The sequence below is a fragment of the Sphaeramia orbicularis genome, chromosome 11 (genome assembly GCF_902148855.1).
Source record: "Sphaeramia orbicularis chromosome 11, fSphaOr1.1, whole genome shotgun sequence".
In the NCBI taxonomy this organism is placed as follows: Eukaryota; Metazoa; Chordata; class Actinopteri; order Kurtiformes; family Apogonidae; genus Sphaeramia; species Sphaeramia orbicularis.
Genome location: NC_043967.1, coordinates 44,523,171 through 44,543,143, shown reverse-complemented (window position 1 = coordinate 44,543,143; position 19,973 = coordinate 44,523,171). Strand labels below are relative to the sequence as shown.

General features: G+C 37.6%; 1 protein-coding gene across 1 annotated transcript in view; it reads left to right on the top strand.

Moving 5' to 3' along the window:
- Positions 1–4,252: 4,252 nt before the first annotated feature.
- LOC115428716 (TGF-beta receptor type-2-like) overlaps positions 4,253–19,973 on the top strand; it is a 108,992-nt gene continuing 93,271 nt past the window's right edge. The window contains exon 1 of the mRNA XM_030147901.1: positions 4,253–4,305. The gene's annotated coding sequence lies outside the window, so the exon portion shown is untranslated. The remainder of the gene's footprint in view (positions 4,306–19,973) is intronic.

Here is a 19,973-nt window from a genome sequence, read left to right as displayed (position 1 = left end):
CTCTCTCTAAAAATATTACTTTATAATTTTTATCCAGGAGTCATTCCATGTCTTCTGTATTATTTGGACTGTTACGCCCTGGCTCAGTGGGTGCCTTTAATAAATTATCTGGCTCTGGTTCCTGACAGACAGCTATAGTTGTAGTTAATACATTTCACCAAGGCTGTAAATTGACTTTGTTAAACAGTATGTGATGTTTACCATTTTACCAAAGCAGTAAGCTAACAATTAACATTAGCTCACCCCTGACCCTTCGAACTCTTATGTTACACCCCTTTTGTCCAAATATGGTCACTTCTGGCTCCAAAAAGCCAACATGGTGACAACCAAACTGCAAGTTACTCAAATAGTAGTTCACAAATCACTGGGTGATGTCACAGCTGCTCCATCCACAAACTAGGTCAAATTTATAAGATAAGATAAGATAAGATAAGATAAGATAAGATAAGATAAGATAAGATAAGTGTTAGAAAAATTAGGAATCCTAGATTCCCCCATGCATTGTTTTCAGTCCCCAAACCTGGATGAAGGAAGGGATGTTGGGATCCAGCTCGAAGGACCAAGTTGATAGAAAAATTCTGTGATATACTCTGAGACAAAAGACGGAGTCACTGGATTCTGGAATCAGAAGATTTTACTCGCAAGGAGTCAAGTACATACAGTGAGATGCAGCAGTTGACTGACTCTCAACAGGAAGTGTAAGATCTTGTGAAAGAACATGAGTGTTACAATCATTGGACCAAATGTACAAATATTATGACGTTGATCAGGTTCTCCATTGGCTTAGGTATTCAAAACACGGTGATGCATGGGTTCAGTGACTGCGTCTGTACTCTTCCTCCACCTGCCCCATGGCCTGATCTCCTTAAGGGCAGCAGCCCGCTGTAGTCCCAAACTGGATGGACAACAAGTACACTTTGGTCCCAAACTAGAACAAAACAAACAGATAGCAAAGAACTGGTAGACATATCCTGAGTGGATATGTCCGGGCATTCTTGCAAAATGTCATCATAACCCATCCATGACTCGTGCTCTGGACACCTGATATTTACAGGTAGCCTAATTTTTCTAACAGTGAGATAAGATAAGATAAGATAAGATAAGATAAGATAAGATAAGATAAGATAAGATAAGATAAGATAAGACTTTATTGATCCCACCATGGGGAAATTTCACAGCTGACAGCAGCAACATACAACACACCAGTGCAAGAGAAAGACAGGTAAAAAAAGGAAAAAAAAAACACAAGTGAGAGTGAAATATAAAGAACTTGAAAAGCACTCAGAGAGCGCAGACCTCTACCAAGGCAGATCAGCCCCCCCCCCCATCACCACCAAAATTCAATCATTTGTTCCTTGTGCCAGTATCAACATTTCCTGAAAATTTCATCCAAATCCGTCCATAACTTTTGGAGTTATCTTGCTAACAGACAAAAAATCGACAAACCCCGATGAAAACAAAACCTCCGCCGTTCCTTAGCGGAGGTAAAAATGAGAAATTTGGTATTTAGAAAAATACTTATATAAACAGAGAATTAGAATCGAACATTTTTAAAATGTACATACTTACATTATTTACATTGTAGTTGCACATGTACATGGTGTGATATGCAGAATCTATATAGCACATGTATAAACTGTTGGGTTTCTGTAAATTGGCTTAGAGTCTGGTACCAACTCTATTTGTAAAGTGTCATGAGATAACTTTTGTTGTGATTTGGCACTATATAAATAAAATTTGATTGATTTGATTGGTTTTTCCCTGTATGTCGCTTTGGAAAAAAGCGTCTGCCAAATGCAGAAATGTAAATGTAATTTTTTTTTTTTTTTCTCTCTCTCCTTTTTTACGGGCTCAGCTGGCTGACAGGCAGCTGTCTGTACCGATAAGGCAGCAGCCGACGCCAACTGTACTCCCAGTCATCATTGCCCATTTTTCTGACACCTTTGCTTGTGTATCCTTTTTATTTGGACATTTTACCAGGGAGTATCTCACACTACTTTTTTTTTTTTCTACTTGTCTTGTCCAGCGTCCTAACAGCAGAATGGTAGCCTGGTTCCTTTTGGTGCTGAACAAATTTGCTTTGCCAAGGGTAACTTCATAAAGTATATGAAGCACCCTTTGATATTCTACTGTGTTTATTATGAGTTTTGTTGAACCACATTTCGATGCCAGACCTGACATGGGGGGTGGGGGTAGAAGAAGGGGAGAGAACAAGAAAGAAGAAGGTGGCGAAGACCCTCCCAAGAAAGTATGAACAATACAAACAGTAACAACCATGGAGACAATTATAATGGAAACAATAACTACAACCAGAACTGAGTAAACTGGGCAGAAGAGAGAGAAAAAACAAAACAAACAAAACTACAAAAAAAACCCAACAACAACAATGAAATACATAAGACCTATGAAATGATGAATATAAGAAAAGAAAGCATGAACAAAATATTGTATACCACGTTCGCACAAATAATACCTATAACAAATAATACCAGTAACAAATCCACATAACATCAGTTGTTCACATTAATCTGCTGTGACAGATGTATGAATGTGAATGTAAATGTAATTTAAAACAACACAAAGTGCCGTACAAAGTTGTAGATACAAATATAAGATACGCGAAAACTAGTAAAATAAGAATAAATACAAGATATACTAAAACTGATAATAGGATAAATAGCATCTAAAAGAAAACCAGAAGATAAACAAATAGAAGTCACACACTTGTATTAAAAGCCAGCGCAGATAGATGGGTCTTTAAAACAGATTTAAAGTATTCAATGGTTTTCCCAGATTCTGATAAACTGTGAAAACGTGTCATTTTTAGATCGAAAACAACATAATGCTTCCTCTATTTGTAAGAGCCATGTGTAAAAACTATACCCAACTCCCAACCAGTTTATGAAAACACAACTTTTCTCGCATCTCTTCCAAAGTTTTCTTCACATTAACTCGACATTCTAAGGAAACGCAGCTCACGTCCCTGTATGGGAAATACTCTGGGATTCGGTGCCTAAAACTATTCTTTCTACATATTTCCCATACTTTGCCACTCCACTTTCCTTTGCAGCCTGCCACAGATTGTCCCAGACACAATAGGCTGTCGTGAAAAATCAGAGTCTTGAATGCAAGCTGTAATTTTGGGGTTGACTTCAGGTGACCACACGCTTTCCTCAGGACGGTAACAGGCAGCAGTAGCAGCGGCGGTTTTCCTGTCACGACAATAAAACAACACAAAGCTGCTACTATCATTGTTGTTGTCGTCTGGCCAGTGGTGGGATGATGCAGACGAGGCCAGGGCCGGGGCCGTCGGAAAATCCCAGCACGATAAAGCCAGATGGACCAGCACGCATACACACACTGTCCTTTTTTTTTTTTTTTTTCTTTTTTTTTTTTAAGGTCATTCTTATCAGATAGGAAACGTTAAACCTTTTCACCTCGTGTTCCTGTAACAATGTCTCTATGCGCTGAGGTCATCCCACAGTGAGGGGGAAATTCACCTCATAGCAGCTGCACTTAAAACAAAGAGCTTAGGCAGCAACTTGAGGTAAAAGTTGAGCCATAATAGCAATGCATTTTAATGAGGCTGGACCACTGAGGCTGTCCTGGAAATAGATGCAGTGTGATCCATTTCCTCTGCAGATTTTTAGGACAGGACCAGCATGCATGAAAATGGGCTGCTGTGGCGAAATGGGGTTTTTTTTCTTTTTTTTTATTTGTATCAAGTACATTATGCCAGAATATATAGTCGTGAATGGATAGCTGTGGACTGCTCTGCCTACTCCCACTCAGAATTTAATCTTAGCACAGTGAAAGCACATTTAAGGAAACGCTCCTTTACTAATCTATTATGGCTGAGGGCTGGTCTGCTCTGCTGCTTGGGGGAAAAAAAAAAAAAGTATAAATGTTGCAAATTCACTGCAAGATACTGATATCTTTGAATTCTTTATCTTACTTCCCAGGATGTCTTCATCTTGCATTAAAATATCATGAAAAATCTTCTCTTTCAGCAAGTATAATTTCAACATCCGTACAGCAAAGAGGCAGAAAACAGCTGGAGAGAGGCAGCACTTAGACAGAAAAGAGCAGCTCTGTTATCCAGCAGTGTCAACAAAAGCCAGCGCACAAGTGACAGCCATGGTATTGTTCACACAGCAGCTGATTATGTTGTAAGACGCTTTTTTACAATGTGGAAAACAGTGTCTTTCTTTCGCAGAGAGAGAGAGAGACGCATGCACAATTAAAAGGAAAAGGTCGGATTTTAAAGTTGGAAAAGGAAGGGGTTCAGTGGCAAATAAGGTTCAGGTAGGTGGGCTTCAGTTCAGATTTGTCATCTTATGTTTACTTTATTCATCCTTTATTTATCCAGGAAAGTCCCAGTGAAATACAAGATCCATTCTGTTACGGAGTCCAGGTCCAAGTGTTAGTGTGTTCTAATGTTTTCTATGAGAAACTAAGAACATAATAACACAAAAAGATGGTAATAAAGAAGACAATAGGCAAGGCAAGTTTATTTGTACAGCACTATTCATACACAGGGAAACTCAAAGTGCTTTACAAAGGCATAAAAAAAATCACAGAAGAAAAAAAAAGCAAGACACTGAAGTTACATTAACCCTTTCATGCACAGTGGTCACTCCAGTGGACAGTTATTCTACAGCTGTTCTCTTGTAGATTCATGGATTTTGTTGTTTTACTTGCATATCAACCAACACAGTGGATACTTATGCACCATCCCATAATACACTGCAATTCATACCGTTACTGTAACATTCCTGTTCTTGATAAACCTGATCCGCAGAAACATATTTGAGTGTAAATCAATTGTTAGTTATTAGACTGTAATTAACAGTTTTTGTTTTGTTTTGTTTTTTTAAGTTGTTGTGTTTTGTTGTTTTTTGCATATTATTTCAGTGAGTAATAACTACTATTATAGTATGTTAAAATGTGAGAAAACATCAGATTAGCAACATTAAAAAAAACATTTATTTCATAGTTTTCACACAGTATGACAGTAAATGCATGTTTCTTTGCTTCAAAAATTAAACGCATGGTGTCCAGCTGAGTGGACGTTGTTGTAACTCCATGAAAAATAGGTTCATTAAAAAAAAAAAAAAAAAAAAAAATTCAATCACATTGTTTTTTTCATGCCTAAAGAGGAATAAAAACACTCAGGAAAAAAATCTTGATTAAGGTTCTCATAATTCGTGCATGAAAGGGTTAAATACACATTTCTTTGCTTCAAAAGTTAAAAGTATGGTGGACATTTTGTAACACCATGAAAAATAGGTTCATAAATAAAATATTAAAATAGCAGTTGCATTGTTTTTACATGCCTAAAGAGGAATAAAAACACCCCGGAAAAAAGTCTCGACTAAGGTTCTCATAATTCATGCACGAAAGGGTTAAAATCAAAAAAGGGAAAAACGACATTAAAATCATTCAAGATAAAATGTAGTTTTAATATGCAGGAATAAAAGAAAAACAATTCTATTAAAATCATACATAAAATTAACATTAAAATTAAAATAGAGTAAAGCAAGACATTAAAATAAAAAAAAGTGCATTTAAAGGATGAGACTGAACAGAGTTTATTCATAAACACATGAAAAGAGGAAAAATGTTCATATTTGGGGCTGATTTCAGTTCAGTTAGTATTATATCTTGTTCCTGTGCAGCATAACGGCTAAAAACTGCTTCATCATGTTTAGTTTGAATAAATCATATCAGTGTTATCCATAACTGATAACATCTACTAAGATATGAAACAGGTTTGTTTTATAAAGAAGGAATTGTTTCAAGTATGATTAAGTTCTGCCGTTCAGTCCATGTTTATGATGCATTTAATAGAAAAAAGCAGTTTAACAGTGTTACTATTGAATTATGATAAAAGACTGGAGATATACAGGGTGGGGAAGCAAAATTTACAGTGAACATTTAGTTGTTTTTTCTCAGCTGGCACTACGTCAATTGTTTTGAAACCAAACATATATTGATGTCATAATCATACCTAACACTATTATCCATACCTTTTCAGAAACTTTTGCCCATATGAGTAATCAGGAAAGCAAACGTCAAAGAGTGTGTGATTTGCTGAATGCACTCGTCACACCAAAGGAGATTTCAAAAATAGTTGGAGTGTCCATAAAGACTGTTTATAATGGAAAGAAGAGAATGACTATGAGCAAAACTATTACGAGAAAGTCTGGAAGATACTATTAAAGAAGAATGGGAGAAGTTGTCACCTGAATATTTGAGGAACAATTGCGCAAGTTTCAGGAAGTGTGTGAAGGCAGTTATTGAGAAAGAAGGAGGACACACAGAAAAAAAACATTTTCTATTATGTCAATTTTCTTGTAGCAAATAAATTCTCATGACTTTCAATCAACTAACTGGTCATACACTGTCTTTCAATCCCTGCCTCAAAATATTGTAAATTTTGCTTCCCCACCCTGTAAGTAGTTTAGCCAACAATGCCTTAGCACTAAAACAATCAACAGTTTTTCTTTGTTAAAGGGACTGTTTTTTTTTACATTTTCAAAAAAACTAAAATCACTATATGCTTTAAAATATCATTAGTGTTTAGAAAAAAGAGCTCTAAAGTTCTGCCATAGATCTCAGTGTATTTTATTGTAAAGGTATAAACTGAATTATTTACAGTGACGGGTCTGGGCATTTATGTGACCACTAGAGGGAGTAGTGAGTCACTCTGCCGGTGTCACATGGTGAGGAAAACTAACACCACAAGGCCTTTGACCAAAGTGTTAGAAAGTGACCAGATGGAATGAGAACCATAAAGAAACAACTTTTAGAGTCAAGGAAATTGACAAAGTGATAAAATCTAGAACCACTCTTGTTGTTTTCTCCACTGGACTCAGCTGTAAATGAAAAAAAATGGAGTTTGATGATGAAATGGTAGCATTTCTTCCACACGAGTGAGTTTAATTATGAGGTTTATGAAGGTATAAAGTTATTATGGGATGTTATTATCTAAGTTTTTGTTTGTTGATCCTCGGTTCAGACTAAGCTGTGACAGTTCTGACCTTGTTTGTTGGATTCCAAACAGATCTTTAGTTCAGCTTCTGACAACACAAACTGGACAGAAAACAGAGGTGATGTGTGGTTTTACTGTGGCTGAGCTAACAGAGCTAAGCTAACAGAGCTATAATGTAAACTATCAGCTGATGTAGCATGTGATGATTATGAGACTGTAATTTTGACTGATGGGTTTTGGTTTGAAGAAGAAAACTTGATGATGCTATAATATAAATGTGTGTAAACTGTGGGTTTTCTACTTTATTCAGTGAGTGAAACAGTCTGTGGATACATAGTGTTGATTTGTTGGTGGTTTTAGTAGCTGTAAGGGTGTCCTGGTGTATGATGTCCCTGTGCTCAACAATACATATGAGTGCTTCTATGAAACTGGTCCCTACAACAGGACATGGAGGCTAAAAATTCAAACCAGATGTAGATTAATGTTATGAAGCAAGTTTGGAAGCACTTTGGGTCTATTTTAAAAATAAATATTTACTGAGATAAAAGAGAAACTATTTTTCAGCTAAAACACATTTTTATATTATTTATATACAAAAATTTGTATATAACACGATAAAAAGGACACTAAAATTATGTGCTACTATTTTTTCAAATATCTCTTTATTCTATCACAGGTACATTTTGGGAATTGAACTAATTATGCAAGGCAGAGTGTTTCACAAAAATGACCACTGCTGCAAAATCTCTCACGATTTATATGTGTTTAAATGGGAAGGTTCTGCATGTAATGCACGTGGACACAATGGATTACACACAAAATCTGGAATGAGACTGAGATTCATGAAAAACCCACATGTCTGAATTAGAAAAACCACTAGGATTGACAAACGTAACACAGTGTCTGACACATAGGTAGCTTTTCCTGTCCCAATTTTGGTCCTATTTTTGGCCCCAATATTTTATTAAAAATTCAGTAATTTTGGGATGGCTCAGAGCAAGAGTATATATATATATATATATATATATATATATATATATATATATATACATATATATATATATATATACACATACAGGGTGGGGAAGCAAAATTTACAATATTTTGAGGCAGGGATTGAAAGACAGTGTATGACCAGTTAGTTTATTGAAAATCATGAGAATTTATTTGCCACAAGAAAATTGACATAATAGAAAATGTTTTTATTCTATGTGTCCTCCTTCTTTCTCAATAACTGCCTTCACACACTTCCTGAAACTTGCGCAAGTGTTCCTCAAATATTCCGGTGACAACTTCTCCCATTCTTCTTTAATAGTATCTTCCAGACTTTCTCATAATAGTTTTGCTCATAGTCATTCTCTTCTTTCCATTATAAACAGTCTTTATGGACACTCCAACTATTTTTGAAATCTCCTTTGGTGTGACGAGTGCATTCAGCAAATCACACACTCTTTGACATTTGCTTTCCTGATTACTCATATGGGCAAAAGTTTCTGAAAAGGTATGGATAATAGTGTTAGGTATGATTATGACATCAATATATGTTTGGTTTCAAAACAACTGACGTAGTGCCTGCTGAGAAAAAACAACTAAATGTTCATTGTAAATTTTGCTTCCCCACCCTGTATATATATATATATATATATATATATATATATATATATATATATATATATATATATATATATATATACATATATATATATATATATTATATTTAACTGAGGTCATCATTAGGTACATCCTGGGGGGAAATACTGTATGTCTAAATGTGTCTTTTATTATTGGGTCTAAAAGTGCCAGATACCAAAATGAACCCAGTTTTGTAGAAGCACATATAACCCCTGTAACGTAAACATTAGCATCATCCAGATTCATGTCAAATACAGTGGTGTTCACATTTTTAGTCTTTACACCCTCTTAAAGACAGCAACAGTCACACATTAGACCCTAAGAAAGTAAATGATGCTTGAGGGGCCAGTTTGGAACAACTAAGTCACTTTGCTGAATTTTCTGGGAAAGTACTTTATATTTCTGATCGGATCCCATGATGAGATTCCAGCCAAAAGCAAAAATAAACAAAGTTTTAAGAGTCTCCCTGTTGCACCTGAATGGAGATGAGTGCAAAAGTCAAATTTCCTGAGGTATTTAAATCATGCCTGTGTCAGGAGAGCTGGTGGGAGCGCACTGGAAGAAAATTCCTCCCAGTGAGAAAGCTGGCAGGCTCTGTGTTTGGATAAACATGCTGGGATCTGGGAGAGGGGGAAAAAAAAAAAAAAAAAAGGTGTCTGGGCCCAAAAACCACAGTGAACTTCATTAAAACTGATGAGTAAATGTGAAATTGATGCCATGGCCCAAATGGAAAAATCATTTTATCTGAGAGCAGTGCATCCAGCAGAGGCTACCATCAATATTCAGCTTTGACATCTGGAAATCTGTGCAAATTATATTCAGCTGAGAGAATATGTTAAAATATTCAATCATCTGCTTGTTGTGAGCCTCATTAGCTGCACTACATACAACTGTAATATGGTGTGTGTACTAAATAAAGCCTACAATGGCTCTATTAGGCGAAGGGTGTAATTTTCTTGTCATTTGCATGCTGTGTTGATGCACCGGCTTTGAATGAACATACAGAGATTCAATTTCACTCTGTGTCATGCACAGTTTGTTTAAAAGGAAGACACTGCGAGCAGGTTTTTTCATGATCACAGTTATACAAGAGGAGCCGGAATTTCCATGGAGCGTCTGAAAAATGAATGCATGTTCACAGTCACAGGGAATTTACGAATAAACCGTGGGGGGGGGCGAGTGTTCCGACCGAGGGAAAGCTCACGGAATGAGGCGTTAAATTGAATCCATTTGAGCGTCTGACGTCACAGCCGTGCATTTTTAACTGCGTCTTAAAGTGTTTGACATAATTCTCACTGAGTTAAGAGCATGAACATGTTGGCTGACTGCCCAGATATGGAACACATTTAAAGCACATCCACAAAGAGCGTCACAAGTGTCGAACTACAGACACCAGCTATAATACTGTGAATACGAAGAAGTAACAAAGACCTTAAAATTCATTTAAAAACACGTTAAGTAACAGTGTTTTGGCACAATACACTGTAAAATGTTTAAAGAGGTTCTGTGCAGTATTATTATACAGTAGTGTTGACCGAGACCAAGACAAGACCAAGACCATGACACACTAAGACAAGACCAAGACCAAGTCTAAGTCCAAGACAGAAAACAGACTAGAGGTAGAATCGACATGACATGATTACTCACATCAGTTGTAGAGCAAAAGGCATTGCTGTGAAGTATCATGACTAGTTAAATCAGATTCATATTGTCCTTTCTAGTAAGTGGTCCTTGTGTCTTGAAGAGGGCGTGTAATACATAATGATACTATTCTCGGATGATGCGGTTTTTGGACAAATCTCATTGAGACCACTATGTCCTAGGCCAAGACAAGACCAAGACCAAATGAGCTGAGTCTGTGACAAGACCGAGACCACCAAAAAAAGACCGGTGTTGAGAACTACATTACTATTATGTGGTAAGAATAAGAACACATTTCATTTATCGGCGCCTCTCAGGACATTCAAGGTCACCGTACAAAGTTGTTAAAATAATAATAATAATAATGGATTGGATTTTATATAGCGCTTTTCTAGATACCCAAAGCACTTTACATCATTGATCCATTATTCATTCACTCTCACATTCTCCCTCTGGTGGTGGTAAACTACATTGTATCCACAGCTGCCCTGGGGCAGACTGACGGAAGCGTGGCTGCCAATTTGCGCCTACAGCCCCTCCGACCACCACCAAACATTCATACACATTCATACACCAGTGTGAGTGGCACTGGAGGCAAGGAGGATGAAGTGCCTTGCCCAAGGACACAACAGACTGACTAGGATAGAGCGGGATTCGAACCGCCACCTGAGCCATGGCCGCCCCCCTAAATAAATAAATAAATAAATAGTATATTCCAACTCTCAAAAGCAAAGGGGGGCTTGTACCAGAACAGTTAGACCAGGGGTCACCAACCCTGGTCCTCAAGGGCTACTATCCCGCATGTTTTTTTTTTTCTCTTTCTTTATTCTTTTACCAATAAGGCAGCAGCCGACACCAACTGTACTCCCGTAACTGTAATCCCGTATGTTTTAGATGTGTCCCTCTTTCAGCACACCTGACAGTCGTTGTCAGGTTTCTGCAGAGCTTGATGATAGGCTTATCATTTGAATCAGGTGTGCTGGAAGAGGGATACATCTAAAACATGAAGGATGGTAGCCCTCGAGGACCAGGGTTGGCACAGGTGTCAAACTCCGGTCCTCAAGAGCCAGTATCCTGCATGTTTTAGATGTTTCCCTCTTCCAGCACACCTAACGGTCGTTATCAGGCTTCTGCAGAGTTGGATGATAGGCTTATCATTTGAATCAGGTGTGTTGGAAGAGGGAAACATCTAAAACATGCAGGATACCGGCCCTTGAGGATCTGAGTTTGACACCCCTGAGGGTTGGTGACCCCTGAGTTAGACCAAATCCACTTCTGAATTAACACTATGTGTCCACAGACTGTTTCACTCACTGAATAAAGTATAAAGCTCATGTTTACACACATCTGTTTTATGGTATTATCATGTTTTCTTCTTCAAACTAAAACTCATAGCTGCTTATTTTAACAGTCAGCGAAAATAACATTGTATTTTATAATCTTCACATGCTGCATCAGCTGATAGTTTACATTATAGCTCTGTTAGCTTAGCTTTGTTAGCTTAGCTCTGTTAGCTTAGCCACAGTTAAACCACAAATCACCTCTTTTTTCTGTCCGGTTTGTTTTGTCAGTAGCTGAACTAAAGATCTGTTTGGAGTCCAACAAACAAGGTCAGAGCTGTCATAGTTTAGTCTGAACTATGAATCAACAAACGAAAACTTAGCAAGGATAATAACATCCCATAATAAATGTATTTCTTGATAAGCCTCATAATGAAACTCGCTCGTATAGAAGAAACGCTGCCACTTCATCATCAGATTCCATTCTTTTCATTTATGTCTGTGTCCAATGGAGAAAACAACAGTAATTCTAGCTTTTATCACTTTGTCGCTTTGACTCTAAAAGTTGTTTCTTCATGGTTCTCATCCATCTGAACACTTTCTAATACTTTGATCAAAGGCTATGTGGTGTTTCTTTTCAATGGGAACCAGTAAACAGATTTATGGAGTTACATTTGAACTCATGGAGTGACTGTGGAAAACATGGAATAGACAGACCAAAGGTACTGAGCAAGTTGGATGGAAACATTTTTGCATATATTTTACTACTTTTTTGCGTGTCATTGGACTCATTTGCCTGCTCTTTGTAGGTTACTAGACAACAGTTCATTTCTACAATTCGACAATTCTACATTTTATTACACGATGCACCCACTGCAGCACATGATACCCCAGCCAGACTACTTTTCCTAACTGTACTGTAACTCTAACCAGTTTGATGGTGTATCAGATAGAAGTTATGCTTTAAAGCTACTATGTGTCTGCAGCTTGACGTACTTTATAGAAACATAAATAAACAACCAACTGAAAAGCTCTGTTAGTGTTCTAGAACCAGGGATGCTTTCAAATCCATCTGTTTGTGCTGGACTTTTCTGTTTTAGCTTCAGGTGTGGCTCAGGCTGCTGTTTTTTGGTCCAGTCAAAAGAGTTTCTTATCTGGCTGTTTTTGTTCCGATTTTCCCCCGTTCTCGACCAAGGACGGCAAACGCCACATTATCTTATGTTTTATAAGTTTATCCTATCAGATTATCCCGTGGTCTGAGGTGTGTTAAGAGTCAGTTTGTCCTGATAATTGGCTCCGAAACAGGTCAGGGCCGACAATCGTAAATACTAAACTTGTTCAATATTTACGACCAAAAATCTTCACGTGTGTGGGGAAAACCAACGACTCCTGAGTCATGACTCTGTGAATTGTGATGTGGAACGGAATGTAGCCAATCAAGAAGCGAGCTGACTGAGGAACAAGGAAGCAGGCGTAAATAAAAACAAACATGGCCGACCTGAAACATAAAGTGGACCTTAGAAATTCAGGATTTTTCCGTCAAAAATAGTCCCAAGAACACCATCATTCCTTTCTCTTGTATGTCCTCTTCCATGCTGTGTGTTGTCTTTTCCGGTTGTTGCTATGTTTCTTCTTCGTTTTTGTTAGATCACGTTTGATCACGCGAAATTTGTGTCTTGGTGGACTAGATTTTAGATTAGTGGTGGGACAGAATTGATGTGTGTGGTGTGCTGAGATTATCGGAGCATACCACACACAGTACGATCAAAACTGTTCAATGCCTGATTTTTTATCTTCATGTGTGGGGTCTGTGACAGATAAAAAATCTCCTCAGATTTATGTGTGTGCCCGCTTTAGTCTGAGACATGGTTTGGTTCATCTAGTTATAGACTTTTTAGAAGACTTTCAGACTTTTAGACCAATCACAGGAAGTTACACAAGAATACAGTTGCCAAAGAAGAAAAAAAGTAGATTTTGGAAGAAGTTAAACATAAGCTGAATTAGTAACATGCCAACATTTGATACTCAAGATGCAGAATGTGTGGAGCAGTGGTTCCCAACCCTTTTTGGCTTGTGACCCCATTTTAACATCACAAATTTCTGCTGACCCCAGACATTCAGAACGGAGACCTTTTTTTTTTGGTTGCTAAAATTAATTTGTTTTTGATCATGTAATAGTTTGCTATACTATGTTGCAAATAAACGTTAATTTTAGAGGACATTTAATCTATATCACAGGTGTCAAACATGCGGCCCGGGGGCCAAATCTGGCCCACCAAAGGTTCCATTCCGGCCCGCGGGATGAAAGTGCAAAAATTAACCCTTAACAGTCCAGGTTGTCCAAATCATTTTGGTTCAGGTTCCACATACAGACCAATGTGATCTACAGTAAAAAATAACAACACAATAACCTACAAATAATGACAACTACAAATTTTCTTTGTGAAAAATAATGTGGAAAAAATATAAGTGAAAAAAATAACATTACACTGTGAAAATATTTACATTTACAAAACTATTCTTTCACAATAAAATGCAAATAAATACATAAATATAAACAAAGATGAACAACCTGAAATGTGCAATTTTAACAATATTCTGCCTGTTACTAAATGTTTAGTGAATTTATGGATCCACTGTGATTTGTAGTTGTGTTAATAATAAGAGATGGAATATTGTAGAAAATGTTCAAATTTTAGTTCCAAACTCCAAAATTTTTACAATATTCTGCCTGTTACCAAATGTTTGTGTAACACTGTGTGTAATGTATATGTATAAATAATAAGTCGAGGCATAATATTGTTAAAATTGCACACATTTTTCAAATGAAATTTCTGTTTTTTCAGGTTATTCACATCTTTTTTGTAAAATGTAAATATTTTCATAATTTAATTGGGGTTTTTTTTGTACTAAAACAAAATGGAAAAACTTGTATTTGTCATTATTTATAGGTTTTTAAGTCATTAGTTTACTGGTCTGGCCCGCTTGAGATCAAATTGGGCTAAATATGGCCCCTGAACCAAAATGAGTTTGACAGCCCTGGTCTATATAATTTATATTTTTATGGACGGAGGCAGAAAAGCCAGATGTAGATTACTGCACAAAGTGAGAATTTGATTTTCCTTGGTCAGGATATGTACAGTCAGTCCAGCTTGGATTTACAAGGCTGACAATTAATACTGAACAAACAAGAACTCAAACTATGAATTATGAAAGAGCTGCAGCATCTGAAACTGACCACAATGAACATTTGACAGATAAACAGAACCACAGTGCTTCAGTTTCAGCTTCAGAGTTTGTCATGTCTTTTATGGATTGAGATTGTCTCTGTCAACTCACCATATATTTTTTATGAGTAAGTTTTTTTTGTTTGTTTGTTTGTTTTTTTTATCAGTTACTAGAAATTTCAGGTGACCCCATTTGAATTCCAGGCGACCCCATGTGGGATCCCGACCCCATGGTTGAAAAACACTGGTGTAGATAATGTAGTCATCTGTTCTTAAAATGGAACATCCAAAAAACTAAAACTAACCAGACCAAATGATTTCATTAAAACCCAGATTAACCTTGTGTCAGACTTTTCAGATGACCCTGTGAGGTCTGGGTTCTTCTACTGCTGTTAAACACAAGGTTTCCACTGTTGCAATACTGTATGTCTTGTGTTTGTTTTTGTCATCTCTGTCAGTTCCCTTCCTCTTTCTCGGCCTCTTATTCTCGCTCACACATAAACACAGAGTATATGGTTCCCTTTTGTCTGGCAGGGTTTCACCACGTGGCTGCGGCTCAGCTCCTTGTCCTCCTTGTTCTTATCAGCGTCAGGTCGTGGTGGTATTTCCTGCTTGCAAAAAGAGCAGAAGGTGGCACAGGATGAGTGCTGTTTCCTGTTCTGGCACACCCACTGCACACTGTACCCACTGGCCCCGTCCACATCCACAGCCCTGCAGTCGGGGAGGATTAGAGGGGGCTTGTTAAGTTGGCCCTAATATACGGAGTATGTTTCCAGCTAATTCATACATCTGTTTGCCTCAGATCAAAGATAGCTGCATGATGCTGATGGCTGGTTGGCTCCGAGCTGCTCATTTACAATTCATTTGATCTCGGTTGGATTAATGGGATCTGTTGGAGGGGTTTATGCTCTTTGGACAATATGCAACAGGGTGACAAAAAAATACAGAGGGGTCCTTTTGGAACCACTGAACCGTTAGAAACACAAATAGTTCCGTTAGTCTGTGGACCACCATGAATTATGTCGATTTTTAAAAGCCAATCATTTTTTTCCTTATACTTTCGATTGAGCAGAAAATCTACTCAAACAGAATTTAACCTCTTGAAACCCAGCGACGCATTTTTGAGAAGAGTTTCACAGCTTTACTAAAAGTGTTATCCACTGCAAAGGACATTCCATTAACCCATGAAGACCCAGTGCTACTTTTGTGGCAGTTAAAAAAGAAATGAGTTTTTCTCTCTTCTTAACCTTTCTTAAAGGTACAGTGTGTAACTCTCCTATCCTAGGTGGAAGAAAATACTTGAATTACTGCAAACACAGCGTGATTTCTCTGTTCGTTTGTTGTGTTTACCGAACAGCTGGCACTTCGGGACAAATAGCCTTGGCTGTATCTTTTGTGATTTTCGTATACTTCGTTTTCTGAACCTGCCAAAATGGAGAGCACCTCAACTTCTCTGTCATCACTTCCATCAACCTGGTCTCACAGAACTGTATTTTACACCAATTATTTACATGGATTAATAGGATTAGTGGAGCAGTTTAGGTCAGTAGGTGGTTTTGGTCACCAGTTGCTGTTTGGGTTTTTGTGGGTTGTAGAGCCCCGTTATGTAATAATAGTGCTGTAATGCGGCTAGTACAAACTCTGAATCCAAATGCAGTAACTCGGACACAAAAATAAGGTTCAAAGGATTTATTATTCACACACAGGTGAAAGAATAATAATAATGACAGAATCTTGAGGATAAAGGTGGGAGATATCCTCCTCTGATTCGTCCTCCGGTTCGAGGGCGGCAGCCCGTCTCCCCGAGCGGCGTTTGGGGTATTTTCCCCGACTGGGGAAAAGCAAAGGGAGGTCAGGGACGGAAACAGGTCATGCACAGGCAGGCTATCACTCAGGCAACAGGACATAAGGGCTAGACAAATACTCACGTACCAGAAAGTCAGGGTGAGAAGATCGAAACCAGGAAATCCAATGAGGCAGACAAAACCGACAGGGAGCAGGCAGTAGGCAAAAAACCGAGGAATCCAAAAAGGGTCACAACAGGCAGACAAAACGAACAAACGAGGTCAAGACGCTGGTAAGAACTACAAGAGTTACAAACTGGCGACTGACAAGGGGAAAGGACAGGGTTTAAATACACAAAAGGGAGGGAAGACAACTAGACACAGGTGGAGCAAATCAGGGCGGAGACAGGTAATCAGGTAAGAGGTCAGGGAGAACAGAGAACAGGAAGTAAAGACGACAGACAAGACACATGAGGGGAAACTTAACAAAATAAAACAGGAAACGACAAACAAAACATAAAAGACAGACGAGACCAGACTAACGTCTGGCTGCGGGTATGACAAGTGCAATATGTAATAATGTAAGAATTTTGCATTTTGTAATATCTTATACATATTGTGTCTTCCAAACGTCTGTGCATCAGTAAGTTTCTTGTCAGTAATACCTAATTAGTGCAGCTTTTGTCTCTATCTTGCAAACACATTCTCCATTATAATGAATACAGTTACATTTGATTTATGCTTGACCATTGAAACATCTGAGTAGTTTTTAGCTTACCGGCCAACAGGCCATAAGCTATTGTTGTTATGTGGTGTCCGGCGGCGGCATCTGTCGTTGTCTGTCGTCCGTTACAAAAATTTCAATTGTCTTCTTCTCCGAAACTACAACTCCGATTGACTTCAGACTTGGTATACAGCTTCTTTATGATGATGTCAACAAAAGTTAGTGAAATTATTTGGATCCGGATCTGATTCTGGATTTGGTGTGACTTTGAAAAATTTCCACATTGTATGAGATAGGAAGTGGATTGATCCAATAAATCAGTAAGTATCAATGATATCAAGTTGGAATTTGAATTTTTTGCAGATCTGATTGGAATATGACCAAAACATGGGCTATTTCTGTAATATAATAAATACACATAACTGGGTGATAATAAATGGCATCTGGACACATTTCCCAAAGCTTTTAATTTGGCCGGTAAGCTACAGGGCCATTGGTCCGATTTTTAAAAATTAATTCTAGTTAAGCTGGAATGCTAACTGCTGTTCTGCTGGTATGATGGTTTTTCCAGTCAAGGCATCAATTTTGATGGGTTATTCCATAATGCACCAAAAAAAAAAAAAAAAAGTGTTACACCTGCATTTTGTAATACAGGGTGGGGAAGCAAAATTTACAATGAACATTTAGTTGTTTTTTTCTCAGCAGGCACTACATCAGTTGTTTCGAAACCAAACAAATATTGATGTCATAATCACACCTAACACTATTATCCATACCTTTTCAGAAACTTTTGCCCATATGAGTAATCAGGAAAGCAAATGTCAAAGAGTGTGTGATTTGCTGAATGCACTCGTCACACCGAAGGAGATTTCAAAAATAGTTGGAGTGTCCATAAAGACTGTTTATAATGGAAAGAAGAGAATGACTATGAGCAAAACTATTATGAGAAAGTCTGGAAGTGGAGGAAGCAACAAAAAACGTACCAAAGCTTTTATTAAAGCTCTCAAATCCAAAATCCTAAAGGATCCAACCAAATCCATGAGAAAAATGGCAATTGAACTTGAGGTAGACAACAAGACCGTTAGAAATGCAGTAAAATATGATTTGAAGATTTAAATTCTCATGACTTTCAATAAACTAGTTGGTCATACACTGTCTTTCAATCCCTGCCTCAAAATATTGTAAATTTTGCTTCCCCACCCTGTAACTGTTGTAATATGTAGTAAATTATTTTGTAATAACTGTTGTAATATGTAATAAATGATTACAAAATGCAGCAAAGTTTATAACAAAATACGTTCAAGAGTTTTTATTACAAAATGTGGCATGTTGTTACATAATGAAGTGAAAAATGATTACTTTTTTACACATTGCACTGTTATTACATAATGCAGCGTTACATGGGTTAAAAAATGTATCTGAAAAAACTGTTAGATGACACTGTTTTCAATCAAGATAATTATTTAATGTGAAAAAGCCCAAACTGTTACTTTCCTGGGTCTCAGGAGGTTAAGATGGGAAAAAGAAAGAAACAGGCAGTAAAAAAAAAAAGGGAGTATTTAATGAAACTTCACTTAGTATGAAGGGTTTATGTAACAAGTAAAGCAGTGATTAATTTTAAAGGAATATATAATCATAGATAATCATCTCCACGCGCTCATGTTTTTGATTTTACATTTAGAAGAGAAATGTCAGCTCACCAATTAAACAGTCTATCTCCACTTGTGATGCTTTTCAAGTTTGTGTTAATATCCACAAATGAGGCTCATGTGTCCCAGGCTCTCAGAAGGAAAGTCCCAGTGGCCACCTGGGGGGGTCCCTGTGGGTGAAGGGGGGGGTGTCTGTGTGTGACATTAATATACTGTCTTCTATCATTTATTGTGGAAAGGCTGTTTGGTTGGAATGTTGTTTCATCGTGGGCTCGGTGCTGCCTTTCCCATGGGAAGTACACAGAGCAGCCTTTGGTCTCATCAGGGGGAATCTGCAGATGTTTGTAAATATCAACGCGGCTGCAGAGACCAGGGAGGACTTGCCCTTCAAACACTCTGATGTTGGATGTTTATTAGAAGTGGCTTTCTTGGGAGACCGTGATCACTGGGCTGGCGGCCTGGCTGTGTTTGGAGAGCGGCCTGTTGCATGTTTTTGACTTTCCTCCGCATACGCCCATCCCCTCCACATCCAGGCTGCATTCCATAATAAGCCCACTGTAAATCAGTAGATGCTGGGTGTAGGTTACCGCCGCTCCGAGGCTCCACTCTGGGCGTCCTCGTGTCAGATTACAGAGGTTTAAGGTCACACTTAAACAAATTAAAGCTGTTTCTTGCACAAACATTGGCTGTAACCCTTCAGTTTCATGGACTCATATATGATTATACGTATACACATATAATAATAACCCTTATTTATATAGCACTTCTAAAAACAGCAGTTTACACAGTGCCCTGACAGTAAAGAGGACACTCACAGCCAAGGTTATTATCGTTAACGAAAACTAACAAAATGACGAAAACTAGAATTGTAAGAAAAATTTTGTTAACTGAAATAAATAAAAAGTATAATTTAAAGAAAAAAACGATAACTAACTGAAACTGTGTGCTTACAAAACTAACTAAAACATATAAAAATTCTGGATAAAATTCCCTTCGTTTTCGTCTTTGTCAGTATTGGATTGATGTAAAATCGATTTATTTC